The sequence below is a fragment of the Wyeomyia smithii genome, chromosome 3 (genome assembly GCF_029784165.1).
Source record: "Wyeomyia smithii strain HCP4-BCI-WySm-NY-G18 chromosome 3, ASM2978416v1, whole genome shotgun sequence".
Lineage (NCBI taxonomy): Eukaryota > Metazoa > Arthropoda > Insecta > Diptera > Culicidae > Wyeomyia > Wyeomyia smithii.
The window spans coordinates 115,707,732-115,723,908 of NC_073696.1; the positions used below are offsets into that span (position 1 = coordinate 115,707,732).

A 16,177-nucleotide genomic window follows, 5' to 3' on the forward strand; every position below is an offset into this window, starting at 1 on the left:
GAAATGTAAGAGTGCCCAGCAAACCAGAAGTCGTATAAGGATGTTGATTTTAAGTCGCTCATATGTGCATGTCAGGTTTGAAATTACATAAAATGCAAAATAAAATTTGTTTATATCGTATAAAACTTAAATCCTATAAAACGCAATATCAGGTTATATATGAAGCCATTTAACGTGTCATACAAAATTGTAAAATGCGTCAATCCTCTAAGTCGTACAAAATGCAATTTAAAGTTTCGAATGAAGCCATTTAAGAGAGCATGCGAAGTTATTAAAAATCGTAACCAATTTTTTCTTACAATGTACGTATATGGCCTCCAGGTTTGTACACATAGGCGCATTTCATGCATCTTATATGGTCATTTTTTACCAAATAAGGGTTCACTTAACAGAGTTGAGCGCGAGTTATATGAACCAATTTGTTTACTGGGTGGTGGTTATAGTCGTTATAAAGTTGTTTTATATAAGTCGTGTGAACAATTCATTTGAAGTTGAATATATGGTTTATATTGGCTCCGCCCCTTGCGCTTTTTGAGTTGTTAACAAGTTGTATATAAGTTTATACGTTATTGTTATAGTGACAAGATTTGTTATATATCAATTACCTAAACTTATTAAAGACTAACCGTGTTACTTGGGTAAATTTCGTACCAAGACATTTCAATCCCTCGAACGCACCTGAACTGCGGCCAATTGAAAAGTACTGGGCCATCATGAAGCAGGTACTTCGGAAACATCCGAAGGAACTAAGATCGGAGGAGGATATGAACTGAAAATAGATCTCCACACAAAAAACAGTGGGTCCAAACGATGGACAAGACATCATGAGCAATGTTAAGAATAAAGTTCGTGCATTTGGATATGGGGATGAAATTGAAAAATAATACGAACAGTGACAAAACTAAATAATATGTTTCATTTTACTACCTGAAAGTTAGAAAACGATTGGTTGGATGAGTGTAATTTTTTAAATCTTTTTTTTTGTGATGCAATTTGATACTTTATTTATAGTTAATTGGAAAAATAATTCAATCTTTCTGTTCGAAATAGTTTAACAATCAAATGTGACACTTTTTTGTTCTTTCTTAAGAAAAATTAATTCTACATTCACATTTTATTCCGGAAATCTTTTGATAGTAAAAGTTGAATAAAAGAGCTCATTTTTTTAGTTTTTCATAGTGTGTATTGTAACATTAAAACCTATAAAATTCGAATTTAAAAAAACTGAAGCATTGAAGCACAAATAAAATAAAGCCCGGGAGAATCGTCCTTATTCGTCGATTTATTTAGTTCATTGCTTAACGTAATAACTCAACTTCACATTTTACTCAATTTGAATATTCTTTAAGAAATTTCAAATCATAAAAATATTAAAAGAGTTGGAGATATAGATAGACTTTATGTTTATGAACACAGCTTATATTAAACCTACCTTTATGCGAGTTAAGATGGTATTTCTCGTTTCGTCGGTTGTCGTTTTGAGGTCCCTGGACATTATCCTGATTCCGAAAGAACTCATATGAGGTGGTACTTTCGTCTTATGAAACCTAAAAAGGTACCGCGAGTACCACGTGGAGTACAATACGGTTAAACGTTACTACGAAACTTTGAGCATCGAACGTGCGTGCAAAGTGCAGAAACCTCCAAATCGTGATGAACACAAAATACTTTACGGCTCGGAAACCGTGCACCCAGATATTGATGAAGCCTCATTGTCTCAACATGGATCATGAGACTTATGTCCAGGCGGATCTCCGGCAGCTTCCGCGGCTACTGTTTTTTATTACTCAGCACAAGTTTGATGTTCCGGAGGAAGAAATTTAAAGTTTACTGAGAAATAAATGAACTACCGGGACTGTAATTATACGTGGAAGAAGAAGAAGAAGTGTCTACAGATATGTCATGGATGATGAGACTTACGTCAAGGCGAACTTCCGGCAGCTTCCGGAGTTACAGTTCTTGACTGCTCAGCACAAATTTGATGTTTATATATGTTGGATAATCGACAGTTTTCGGTGAAAAGTAGACCTAAAAAGCAATTATATCCGAACGTTTCGACCTACTTTATTACAATTTTTTCGGTCATCCTCAGTGGATTCGAAAATACACTTAAATACAATTCTCGTTTTAAATTTAACGAAAAAACACTTACTTGCTACACAATCTAGGTTATACCGGCGATTCAACTTCAATCTATCTGTTTTTTTCCTTTCTCTTTTACTATCGATTGCTGTCAGATCGTATTGTTTTTAGTGTTTCGAACAACCCGTTGTAGGCAGAATTTTATCGAGTCACGTTTGATGTTTCGGAGGAAGTAAGAATGCATAAAGATTGCCAAGAAATACTTGATTTGGGAGGCGACCCGCTCATGTGGCAAAATAATTGCACCGTTCGTCACTACCGGGACTGTAAACAAAGAGATCTACTTTCTGCTTCGTCTGTTGAAGCAACAAGAGGGTCCTACAACCTTCTGGCCGGATCTAGCTTTGTGTCACGATTCAAATAATATTCTAGAGTGGTATAAAGCCAATGGAGTCACGTTCGTATCCAAGGACATGGATTCCCCCAACTCACCGGAACTAAGGCCTATCGAAAAATACTGGGCTACCACGAAGCAAGTACTACAAAAGCATCCCGATTAGATGAAATCTGAGGAGGACATGAAGAAAAGAGGGTTTTTTTGTACAGAAAAAGCTGCAACCAGATGTTGTACATTACCTTATTAGTAGAGTTAAGCGTAGAGTGCGAGCGTACGGTTATGGCATTGAAGTTGAATAAAATAAATATGCCAAAAGCTTACTAATGGGTTATATTTTATTGTCTCAGAGTTTGTAAAGGATCGGTCAACTACAGCGTTTTTCGTGATGCAATCTTACACCTTTAGTACCTATTTTGGAATATTGGAATATTCTGAAGCACACCTGAACACACCCAATGGAGAGGGCCTGGCTCCAGATCGACCACATGCTGATCGACAGCCGGCAGTTTTTAGACGTTATCGGTGTGCGGTCTTTCCGGGGACCAAACATCGAAACGGATCACTATCCCGTGGTAGGCACGATTCGCACCAAGCTGTCCAACGTATTTAAATCTAGATCTAAGAAAAAGATACGTCTGAACATTCAGAGGTTATAAGCGGAAGCAGTACAATCGGAAAGTTGGTAGGCGCGTCGAAAAACCAGTTGAAGTGGACCTGAACGAATAGTGGAAGCTCATCCACGACGCGGTCAGTGGAACACATGAAAGTGGGGACCACACGTAATGGGTGGTTTGGCTCTAAGCGTCTAGAAATGACAGAGGAAAAGAACTGAACGCGACACGAGGAGCGGAATCAGGTGCCGGACCAGGCCAGTTCCTGTCATATGTAATGACAGAGAGGGGATATGACTACCGATGTATCGCAGTAATGTTAAACGGGAACGAAGGTAAGAGGCCCATAGAGGGAAACGTGAAAAAAATTGGAAGAATGGAAGAGCAGTGGGCCGCCAACGTTGGAATCAGGGAGAAACGAGCTTGCGGAGAGCTGAAGAACTACACAGCCGCTGGGACGGAGGGCTACCGGGGGAACTTTGCAAAGTCCGAAGTGAGCATAGTGTATAGTGCAGTATAGTGCAATTAATCAGATTATCTCGAAAGTATGATCTGAGGAAACACTACCTGCGAACTAATTGGAAGAACTCATATGCCCTATCTATAAGAAGAAACGCAGACTCGACTGTATCAATTATCGAGACATAACCCTCCTCAATTCCGTATAAATATTATCTCCCGTATCCTGTTCCATAGACTGAGAACGTTGAACTGGTGAATACCAGTGCGGTTTTTAAGTGGGATGACCTACAACGGACCGTACAGCATGCTGGTCGTGGCCGGCGTCGTTATTGGTCAATAGTAAAGGTATTGTGAATCAGCGAAAATTGCACAGTGAGAATGTAATGCTAGTCTCGAGCACCATTCATCTGGTTCACTTTGCAATTTTGTTGGTTCGACCAATCACGAAGTGCAACTACGAACAGTCTATCTAAGCTAAGCTAAGGGATGACCTACAACGGATCGAATGTTCAAGACATATTCTCGACAAGTTTCGTGAACTTGTGTTGTAGAAACATCATGTGTTGAAAGACAAAGTGGCGTACGATTCAGTGAAACATAGTGAGTTGTGTCAAAAGCCAATTTGTGCAAGTTTCTGTCAAATCTAAAAAGACAGTAAAAAAGTATTGAAATTGCCACATTTTGCTTGGAATTGCTCAAGTATGTCCTATCAGCTTCAGTATTTATGTGAACAAAAGACTTTAAACTGACGCTTGTATAGTTGTATGGTTTACCTATTACGAATACACATGGTAGATTTATTATCTACTATTATGGTGGTGCAAAAAAAATCAGAATCTAACGATATTTAAAGGTTTTATTCTACGTTTGAACTAATATTGCATTCTGCAAAGCAAAGCAAAGCCTTGGTGCTACGTTCCGATTCGGAACTTGACCTTCTGTTTACTATACGATCCTACTGACACTAAAAGTCTCTCCCGAGTCGAGACTCGAAGCTACGACGACCGGCTTGTTAGGCCAGCATCGTGCCTCGAGACCAGATGGGGAGTCATTCTACATTTATGTCTAATATACAGTCATGGAGAGAATAATGAATACAATTGCAGTGTTGGATAATTTTTCGTATTTGCGCACTGATTTTAATTGTTGTATGAAGTTATGTTACGTCATTCATTATGATCCGCAGACACTCTTTTTAAAAGAGGCACGGAGAAATAACTGGAGAAATTTCTTTGTCGGTGATTCCGAAAATTTTTTGCGTTAGTTAGTGTTTTTGAAGTGGCGACAAAAATAAATACACTATTGAAATATATACAGGACTCGATTATATACAGACTCGATTATATATTGACTCGATTATATATGATTCGATTATATATAAAATTCATAATTTTTTTTTTCAATTTTAAATATAACTTACCTAAAGCAGCAATGTCGTATAGGGATCGTCCAAAAATACGTAACGCTTAGGGGGAGGTAAAGATCTGACAAAACGTCGCAATCAATACTAAAAATTTTGAAGATCTATACAAAGAGCGTTACCTAGAGGAAAGAGGGGGTCGAAAATAGTTTTTATTTACGGTACGTAATTAATGGACGTTCCCTTCAGTCCAATATGACGTAACGCAACATTTTTTGACCCAAAACGTTGATTTTTGAGCCATAATGTTTCAAGTAAAGTAAAGCTGATCTAAAACAGAAATATCGCGAGGGAACGTTTACAAGTTATGTAACGCTAACGAAACGGGAAAGATTGTTGGGTTGGCAAAGTGTTGCAACCCAAACGGAAAATTTAAACAAAAAGCATGGCAAAGGGGGAAAGGAGATCAACAACAATCATTCTTGCGTTACGTTATAAATGAGCGCTTCCCTGTTGATTCATAAAAGTCCGTTAACATGTTACATAACGCAAGCAGAGCTGAGGAAATTTCTTATGCCTGGTGTGCTGAGTATTGGAAACATGCTAGACAAAGTGTCCGGAAGTCCAAAATTTATGTCACGTTAAATTTGAATGGACCCTAATATTACTATTTCAATGTTAAGGTTGAGGTGATAGAGATTGACTCTTTTCAAATACTTATTTTTATGAAGTTGAAATCAATACTGGTGAGCAAAAATTTAAATAAATTAAAGTAAATGTTTTTAGCTAATCTACTATCTACCTAATACGCAAGTCGCTAATCTAGGTAATCTGCTATCTACCCAATACACATCACGCAGTGCAAGTTGCAATACACGCCGTGTAGTGTTTCTATGCAAAAGTGGCACCCGTGCAGCACGGTGTAGTGTTCTTGCCATGGCTGACTGCAATAACATAAAGAATAACTACGAAATCTATACAGACATATATTTTTGTAAGAAAGGTTTTTTGCGACTTTAAGGGTGTTAGTCAAAAAAAAATCTACTTATTTATTTAAAAACAACAAAAGATGTATGCAAAATAAACAAAAAAAAAATTCTGATTCGATTATGTATACAGATATTTTTGTAAGAAAGGTTTTTTGCGACTGTAAGGGGGTTAGTCAAAAAAATCCTACTTATTTATTTAAAAACAACAAAACATTTATGCAAAATAAACAAAAAAAATTTTTTTTTTCTAATTTGATTATATACAGGATTCGATTATATATAGTGAAAATTTTTCGGAGACTGTATATAATCGAGTCCGACCTGTATATACAAAACAATCCAAATTAGCTTTATTTCTCTACATATCGTTGGCAGAGTGACCTTTAACGTTACAAAACTCACTTTCAAAATTTTGTGGCTTGTCCGTTGTTTTGTAAAGCCATATTCAATCTTCCGGGTATGTTTACCACCAGGTTTTCACGAGTAGAAGCTGAACTAGCATTTCACGCTGCCTGCCCGACGTTGATGCTTTGCAACCTAGACTTTCCCAATTTTCCATAGAATTTCTAAAGGATTTAAATTAAAAGTCTGCGCTGGTCAAACTAATAATTTTATATTTTCGTTTAAAAATCATCTTCGTGTTTTCAATGCTGTATGTTTAGGATCGTTACTCTCCAACGAAGAAGCATGTTTTCTTTGGCATACGGAAGCATTGCGCTACGTAAAACATCTACACAGTCGTTAGTATTCAAAGTCTATGTTATAAAATCAATGGGTTCCATACCAGCATCAGAAAACAGTATTACACCGTTTTGTGGTCACTTCCAAATTTTACTACTTTCGTGGTTAATTGTGCGTTGAAGGCAGTATTCACCGGTCTTCTCACCAGCTGCTGACCGTTTGAACCAAAAAGGTTTAATTTCGACTCATCCGACGAAAACACGATATGTCATTTAGTTGCACCCTAGTCTAAAAACTTTTTAGAAAATTCAGTTCTTGCCAAAATGTGTCGCTTTTGAAGTAGAATAAAGTTTCCTGTGTACCTAGGTGGTCGATTTTGCTTCCATATACCGAAGAAAACATGCCACTTTGCTGGATCTCTAGGCAGTATAACGGTCCTCAACATACAGTATTGAAAACGCGAAGATGATTTTCAAACGAAAATATTAGTTTGACCAGCGCAGACTCCTAATTTGAATCCTTTAGAAATTCTATGGAAGATTGGGAAAGTCTAGGTTGCAAAGCATTATTCAAAGAATAAAACAGACTTATGGAACGTCGGACAGGCAGCGTGAAATGACAGTTCAGTTTCTACTCGTGAAAACCTGGGGGTAAACACTCCACGAAGATTGAATATGGCTTTACAAAACAAAAACAGGCCACAAAATTTTGAAAGTGAGTTTTCTAACGTAAAAAATCACTTTGCTAACAATATGTAGAGAAAGAAAGCTAATTTGGATTGTTTTGTATATATATTCCAATAGTGTATTTATTTTTGTCGCCACATTAAAAACACTAACTCGAGCAAAAAAATTTTAGAATCACCGACAAAGAAATTTCTCCAGTTATTTCACCGTTCTTCTTTCAAAATGAGTGTTTGCAGATCTTAATGACGTAACATAACATCATACAACAATTAAAATCACTGCGAAAATACGAAAAATTATCCAACACTGCAAGTGAATTTGTTTTTTTTTCTCCATGACTGTATATTGTCCTGATTTGCGATTAAATTCTCGTCTTCATTCTATTGTGTCAAACTTTTGTTTAAATATTGATTAAAATTTTACTCAATGAGGTCATAGTAAATATTTTGTTTTTGAAAATTTCGTTTTCATTCAATTTAGTGGAAAAAAACTTTGTACAAATTGTGTTTTTATTTTTATTTTAATGAAATATGTTTTGATATTCATTCGTATATTATCACTTCGGGTTATCTCAGAGTTTACGAGTTACTGTTTATAGACAAATGTTAATGACAAATTTATAATGACCCGATCAAACGATTATAACAAACGGGTGACCTAAATACATCCGAACTTAATAAAAATAACAAAGCCTGTAATATTCTTAATATGCCAGATTGATAAAAAAGTACATAATTATATCAAATTAGATTTGTTAAAGCATATTTATAACAAAATTTGTTATTCAATTAACAAAATATTATACATTCTAATTAATTTTGATCTTTTTCTGTCGAAAACTTTACAAAACTTGCTATAATTTGCAATAATCAGTAAGTAATTTTGATATTTTAACTATTAACGAGACCAAGTTTAGAACACGAGTTGATACAAAAAGTTTGTAACAAATTATCAAGATTTGTTATAATCCTGATACTTTTGACTGATCGGGGAGGCTAGTTTTGGGAGGTAATTTTAACGCACTGTATAAATAGTTTAATAGACGCATGAATTTCTGCCAAGTTAATCATAAAAAATAAGACAGTGTGAACCGAATTGTTATTGATATTTTTGTTGTTGATTAAATGACATCAATCCGATTTTTATTTGAATATACATGTTTCGAATAATCGACGAAAAAGAATTGAAGTATAATCGGAACATAGTGTTTAAGTTTTTCAAGGAAACGTTTAGTAGAATTAGAAATAGTTGAAAACGGACAGAGCATAACAAAAGAATTTTCGATTAAATCTCATTTAATTTGATTGATTGAAGCTTAATTGTGAGGGTTTCATTGTAATCCATAGCCATCCACAGAGAACTCCAATGATTGTGAACATGCTTGTTTATGATGCCTGGAAACTGAGCTTCAAACTGAAGTTGGGAACTATATGTGAGTACATAAATCATTACTTCCTCTTCCGTATTTAATTTTGGTATACATGCTAAACCGGTGGGTTAATTTGAATAAATCTAGAGTTCCACAACCATTTCCAGTACACCTTTGCCGCCGGTGGTAGGCATATTAATTTCAATTCAGAGTTTTCCCAATCATGCTGCTTCTGTTCACGTTGTACAATTTATCTCTCGTAACGATTTAAATCCTAGAATGAACCTCTAGCTGATTAGAAGTATATTTTCTAATGAAAAACTTTTATTGCAATCAGGTACTAAACCAAAGTAATATAAACTAATGAAAGCCCTTCATCATAAACCTACATGAGTACATGACAGCAAAATCGGCCCTCACTATTTACGCCACTGCGGGCGGCATTTTCCACGATGGTTTTTCGATTCTAGCTGGAAATTTGTCCACAAGTGAGAAGAATAAACAAACAACATTTTCCCGGTTCGAACGTGTTTATGTGTACGCGCTTGTGTGTTACCGTTCGCACACATCATCACTACCCACGTCTAGTGTGGGGGCCGACGGCACGAACTACGGGAGCGGAAGCAAAATCGTTGATCTTTCGGTGTTTGCACTTGGTTTCCCCCAAAGGCAATGATCTGTACAAACAGGAGGGTTTTGTTAGTTTGCTTAGATGACGTGTGGATTGGGCACGCTGCTCCATTGCTGACGGGTGGTGTTGGAAAGAAAACAAAACCCGTCGGAAGTGGTGCGGTTTGTGGTGCGGTGCGTTACAACTGGAACCGACGACGACGACGACCGACAAGAGGGACTTGTTATTCATCACATTTAATCAACGTAAGTTTTATATCACACCGCATATCTGCCACGTGTTGTGTGATTTGGTTGTAGTAATTAATAAATTTCTCTTTGGAAGTTTTGTGTTATGCATTGTCGCTGACTGTGAAAATGCATTTCTCTGATTCGGACTGAAAATGAAGATTTGTAGTTCGGACAGTTCGTCAGGGTGCTGTATCTTAGCTAGATTATCAGCTTTATTGTCACGTGTGAAACATATTATTTATTCGTGATTCATATAGATTGCAGTGACACAAACATGTCGATTCCACTAATCCATCAATCATTTGACGTGGCTCAATGCTGTTCTATCCGGAATTCGTAATCGTACCAAAGGTTTTGGTAAATTTGTGTAATTCCCATTAACAGGCAGCGGCGGCAGCTTCGGTCAGTGCCACCAGTGAATTATTATGCACGCAGCGTAGCTCGCAAAATTTGTCATTCAAAGCTCACCGCACGAGCGGATAGCTAATGAATTAGCATAAATAAAGCATCAATACTAAATGCTTGTTCGACTCCACCTAATTGTGCAGCAAATAAGGCGTCGTAAAGAGCGGCTGTGCAAAAATGTTGCGCGTTGTTTCGCAACTCTCAAGGCTGTTCGATTTGCGCAGGAACCGTTAAACAATAGCTTACCAAGTGCAGGGTGGTCCTGTGTAGTGACAACATTTATTGTGTATAGTGAGTAAAAATCGACAGAAATATATTATGTACGTAAGAAAATCAATTGGCATAGATAAAACTTCGCCGGGTTGCAAAAGTCTTCGCGGTTCGTTCTTGCCAGGGCACGTACGTGCAACACAAGCCATGGTGTATGGAAAAATAAACTTGAACCGGTTGCAACTGAATTGTGGATAGTACACTGCTGATAGGTGGAGAGGATTGGAAAGTACGAAGAGACGATTCGGTTCAGTGGGTGAGTGAACATCGTAAAATATTGATAGCAGTTTCAGCTGTGAACCAGCGAAGTCGTCGTTCAGCGAGCGTCAAATCTACACAATAATTTCATTTATCTAAACTTAACACATAACAAAATCTCGCTTTGCGACTTCATAACCGACTTTCGTCCAGCTGCATCCTTGTGCTGCGTGCTGTGACTTCCATTTTGCACAGTGGGGTGGCACCGTTCTATCGTGAAAAAAAAAATGAAAATGAGTATTTTATCAGTTTTCGCCTGTCCAAGAAGCGCGTATAGTTAGTTGTCGAATTCAAATATATTAATTTGGTCATACTTTCCTTTACAGTAATCTTAATAATTCTATTAGGAAAAGTAAAGAAAAGTCAACTCGAGCTTTTGAATTATATTAGAAAACGTTCCCACCTTGGGGCTATTATTGTCAGGTCCTTTATTATTCGTGTCAATTTTTTAATACTTGGTTCTGCTTGTAAATGGAAAAAAGCAGCAGCAGTGGTTGGAATTTTTTTAATGTGATTTCGTAGCCAGATAAAGTTCGTTGTTTGTTAGTAGGTTGAAACAATTTAACCCATCGGAAAATGATGTCACTCCACCGCACTTATCATGGGAGTATCTACTTTGAATGCAGGAGTGTGGTAAAATCGAAAATCGTTTATAATTTCGCTAATCGATATAGCTAATCGATCCTCAGTTTATTTTTTATTTATTTATTATTTATTATTCATGTTTAACTAGTACTTCCAGTAAACTTTACACTTTCTTCAACTTTTCTACAACCTCAACCCCAGCGTCATTCAGTGCATTGAATGCTTAGCTGTGCAAGTGAACGATGAATCTACGCCGCTCGGAGCCGTCCAACAGAACTAGACTCTTTTCTTAATCAAGAGTGCGAGTTTGTAATATCAATATAGTCGCATCTACATACTCGATTCAATGCACTGGCAATGAATACTACTTGAAGGAGATCAAGACTATAAAACCGTCGGTCCTTAATATCTTCACCAGTTTGTTGTTTCCCCTAGCTTTCACTTGATTTAAATACATCGTAGGTACGACCGACAAATTGAATTGGCATTCCGTTCTGCATGGATTGAAATTGGAATAACATTTCGTTCTTTTGTTACGAGAAACAACTTCCATTAAATTTAGAACGAAGAATTAATGAATAATAGTATGTATAGGGATACTTACTAAAACGTGTTACAGATCGTTGTTTGTGACTTGGCAAGTGTTTGCTCAAATTTTAGTTTATGCCTTGTATCGAAGGATCATATTGATGTTTTATTTATAAGATGGACATTTTAAGAATGTGGAAAATGGCATAACAGCTCAAGTTAAGAGTTTTGTTATACACACATTTTTTTATTCAGACACGAATACACACAATATGTGTAAAGTGTCTTTAATAATATTAAAAAAAATTCACACATTTACTTGACATTTTTTTGCCATTTCTGAAGCGAACCGACTATTTATTGCCATCGTTTACGGTGTGCACGAGATCTTTCGAACAAATTTATCAGCTCGTGAAGCAGGGGATTCGCCATAAAAAATGTTTGAGTAAATGGCAGCGGTTGTTCTGGAATAACGTTTTTTTTTGCGTTGAGAAGTAAAATTTTATTGATAGTTTATTTAAGGTTAAAAATTTATTCAACAACAGATTGCTAATGAGAGTATGAAAAATATTAGCTTGAAAATTAAAAGCGTAATTTAAAAAAGTTACACAAAAGTAGTGCCTAAACTGTGCCTTGTAGAGGATTTTTGTTATTTCTTCAATGCACTGGAAAAGCGTGACCAGCACAGGCGAGCTTGGTGCAACGTGCTCGTTAAAATTCTTCGTGTTTTGATTTTATAGCCACAGAATTCCTGCTGCTGTCGAAAGTTATTAAACCTTTTATAATATATTTTATTGTTGTACGAAACGGCCGTCAAACGAAATTGTGTAACCGTACGAAGACGAGCTTTCTGTTCGCCCCAACTCGAACGCAGTGCCCATGGCACTTCAACCTCGATCCTTTTACGGTCGTGCTGCAGCTTTTTTGTTGTTGTCGGTAACCACGCGTTCGCATCCGTGCGAGCAGATATTTACACTGGGTGGTTTAAAGGGCGTCAAGGGGATTCCTCTTAATATCGATGGTGAAAGTTTGGTGCTTTTGTTCTGACCGACCGGATGAAATCGGAAAATTATAGCTCCGTAGCAGGAAGAGAGAAACGGAGCTGGAGTAACGCGAACAAAAAAGAGAATTTTATAGTATTATGCATATTAGATTGCTCTTTATTACGAACGGGAGAGATATAAAGATAATCTTATATGCGGAAAATAATTTCCTGGAATAGCGCTGGTGCTGTTCGGGTGTGTAGTGAAATATTTTAAACAAACAGCTTAATGGCTGGAAACTGTCAGGAATGGAATCCGTTGGGTTGCATAAACAACGCAATTGCATTCCAGCTGTGGCGGGGGAAGGACGGATGTTTGCCAAAATGCAAACAAAGTTGGTCATTCAGTGAGTCACATGCATCTGGATTAGGAGATGAGCCATTGGCTTCGAGTGCCAGCCGTAAGGAAAAGTTGGAAAAATAGAATTGTTGGATCGTCCTTCTGGTACCCAGTTGTATTGATTATGACGGCAATCAATTTTATCTTATTTAAAACGTTTAGCTTGAGGTGAATAGTTGTGATATGTATTTAACGTTGAGATTGAATAGAATTGAACGAACTTTGTTGGCAATAAATTATTCTATTGAATAATCTCTGTTATTGCAGCGATCGCTCACGATGAAGCATATTATTATTATTATTATTTATTTATTAATTCATCCGACAGTTGTCTTAATAAATACATATTAAGGGGTTATATACCTTTTTAGTTTTAAAAAAACCGAATTTTTTTTATTGTACTATCTTCAAATACAACATTTTCACAAATTTTCATAAAGATCTGAGCAATAGGAAGAAAGTTAGAGGAATTTGCAGCGCGCCTCGCCGCGGCCGCATAAGCTAAACTTGAAACTTTACACGCGATTATCTCGGAATAGTGTTTTCCGAAAAATGACTTTGCCGTGATCCTGATTGCGGAAAGACTACTAAACCGATTTCCTTCATCTTTTTTTTTAAATTTTCGTTATTAAATTCGCCGGTCCTTGAACGATCGCTTTTTGAAACATACAGTTACATTTTGCCGCAAAAAAAATTTAATGCAATTTTTAGCTCTCAAAACGTGAATTTTTGGGGAAAAACGTTCCCGTTTGCACTGAAAACAAAATACTCATAAAATCGATCGTTCAAGGACCCGGCACACTCCTAAACTGATGAAATAATATGAGTTTTTTTATTTCGGTTGACCCGCTGAGTCTCTATCAGGATCACCGCGAGCCTCTGCAAAAAAATAGTAATAATTGGTATATCTCAAAAACAAACGTGTTTTTTTTTTTATTTTTGATAAACTGTACTTTCAGAAAAATACCCCTTTGATGCAATGAAAATGGTGCTATGCACTTAAAAAAAGATTCAAACTTCCCTCATTTTTCTCGACCAAAAAGATATTTAACCCCTCAAACTATATGGCTGGGAAAAGCCACCTAAAAAGGCCGTGAACTTTCAAGCTGGCATAAAAACCCAGCATCTTTTGCAGATAATACATGGCAACAGTACAAGTATAAAATAACATACATTATAAACAATTCATAACATACAAAACATGACTAAAAATTAAAATTTGCGTAGTATCGATTGAAGAGCACGGCCATTTGGCGTACAGGTTCATTCTGCCCGTAGTTCGTGCGGTGCGAATTCGTTTGCAATAGGCTCTGGCTTCGACGAGGCATGGGACAATACAACTGCAGCAACGTCAGGATGGCTGGGCAATCATACCGGCTTGTTAAAATATTGTGAGTCAATCTGGCAATTATCTTCTTGCAGGGCTGTTCGAAAGAGGATATTCCAACCAACAAGCAGAGGCTTTCGTAAGGTGGCGAATGAGCTGGATCTCTCCATGGCAAATAACGGCAGATCCTTCTAACAAAATGTTTTTGTATGCGCCTAATTCGCTGACTCCAAAGTTCATAATGCGGGTCCCAAACAACGCAAGCAGTTTCCAGAATAGAGCGTACTAATACTAATGAACAATAGAGAGCTCGCATGGTGCCATAATCAACAAACTCATTTCCTATTCTGAATATCAAACCAAGTTGACGATTAGCTTTGGAGATGTGCTTGATTAATGAGCTAGTAACATTGCAAATAATTTGCGTTTGTTTTTCTTTTTGTAATAACTCAATGCACAAGTTTGAAGCAATGGGGTGAATAGTTGGCCAATCAATCGTAATAATATACATAAATAAAAAAAGCACATTTGTAACAAGTATTTTTAGATATATCTTCATCTATATCTATATCTATATCTATATCTATATCTATATCTATATCTATATCTATATCTATATCTATATCTATATCTATATCTATATCTATATCTATATCTATATCTATATCTATATCTATATCTATATCTATATCTATATCTATATCTATATATATATATATATATATATATATATATATATATATATATATATATATATATATATATATATATATATATATATATATATATATATATATATATATATATATATATATATATATATATATATATATATATATATATATATATATATATATATATATATATATCTATATCTATATATAGGAGTAGTTTCGATTGCTGGGAGTTAAATATCGAAAAAACTATGTGGCATATGTAGGCGATTATTTATATTCAGCTATTCAATTGCCATATATTAATCGTTTCATTACCCCAATTCGAGTGTTAAGTAAGCTACAAAAGTTAATGATACAAATAGTTACAGGCCTGCAAAAATGGCTTAAACCAACAACTAGCAATGCTTTCTAAGATCCCATGCGCGAACATGTTTAGGATCGCAAGTTTTGCCAAGGGTGCGAACTCCATTCTGACCGCTATTACTAAATTGGTCAAGCTTTACTGTACACAGTACCAAAAAATGAAATCTACAACTAATACAAATGAAAGCGCATAACGATTTCTAGCACATAAAGTGAATAATATATACAATTTCACACCGTTAATAATGCACAATACAGAATCGTTTTAAGCCATGTAAATTTGTATGTTAATTGATATAAACTTAAAGCTTCGAATATAAATATGCATGCAAATTCACAATATATTCATTTACTTTGCATGTGAATATAATACCACACGGAATATTACATGGTTTACAATGCTCCATTTATGTGCATTAAAAGTGATGTAAATTTTTTTTACTGTGTACGTATAGCGAGCAGACGGCATTGGCAATATTATAAGAAATGTTGTTGCAACTCCTGCTGACGCAGTTTGGCGGTATAGTGCTTGTTGTCGAAGTAAGCGTGACTTACGCTATGATCAAATTTCACGTCAATTAGACTACGTACAGTTTTGATTTACATATATGATAAGATTAGCCAGGCCAAATCCCTGGCAAAGCTCCAATATAATTATTTAGCCTTTGCAATCAGACTCCCGGAAGTCGTGTCTCAAAGGGGTTGAAACTTTTTTTTGGGCTGATGAAAGAAGGCACAATTTTTTTATATCAAAAAAAAAAAAAAAATTATGCCAAATATCTTAGATGGATCGTCGAGATCTGGTATTGTCTAAAAAAATTCAGGAGAATCGACTTTTTATCTTCTAGTACGAAAACTTGCTGTCTCCCAGAAAGTCGATTTAA

General features: G+C 36.0%; 1 protein-coding gene and 1 long non-coding RNA gene across 2 annotated transcripts in view; one reads left to right on the forward strand and one right to left on the reverse strand.

Moving 5' to 3' along the window:
- Positions 1 to 16,177, forward strand: part of LOC129726734 (follicle-stimulating hormone receptor) — a 313,232-nt gene that overhangs the window by 23,236 nt on the left and 273,819 nt on the right. The window lies entirely within an intron of this gene.
- Positions 1 to 16,177, reverse strand: part of LOC129726735 (uncharacterized) — a 228,234-nt gene that overhangs the window by 874 nt on the left and 211,183 nt on the right. The window lies entirely within an intron of this gene.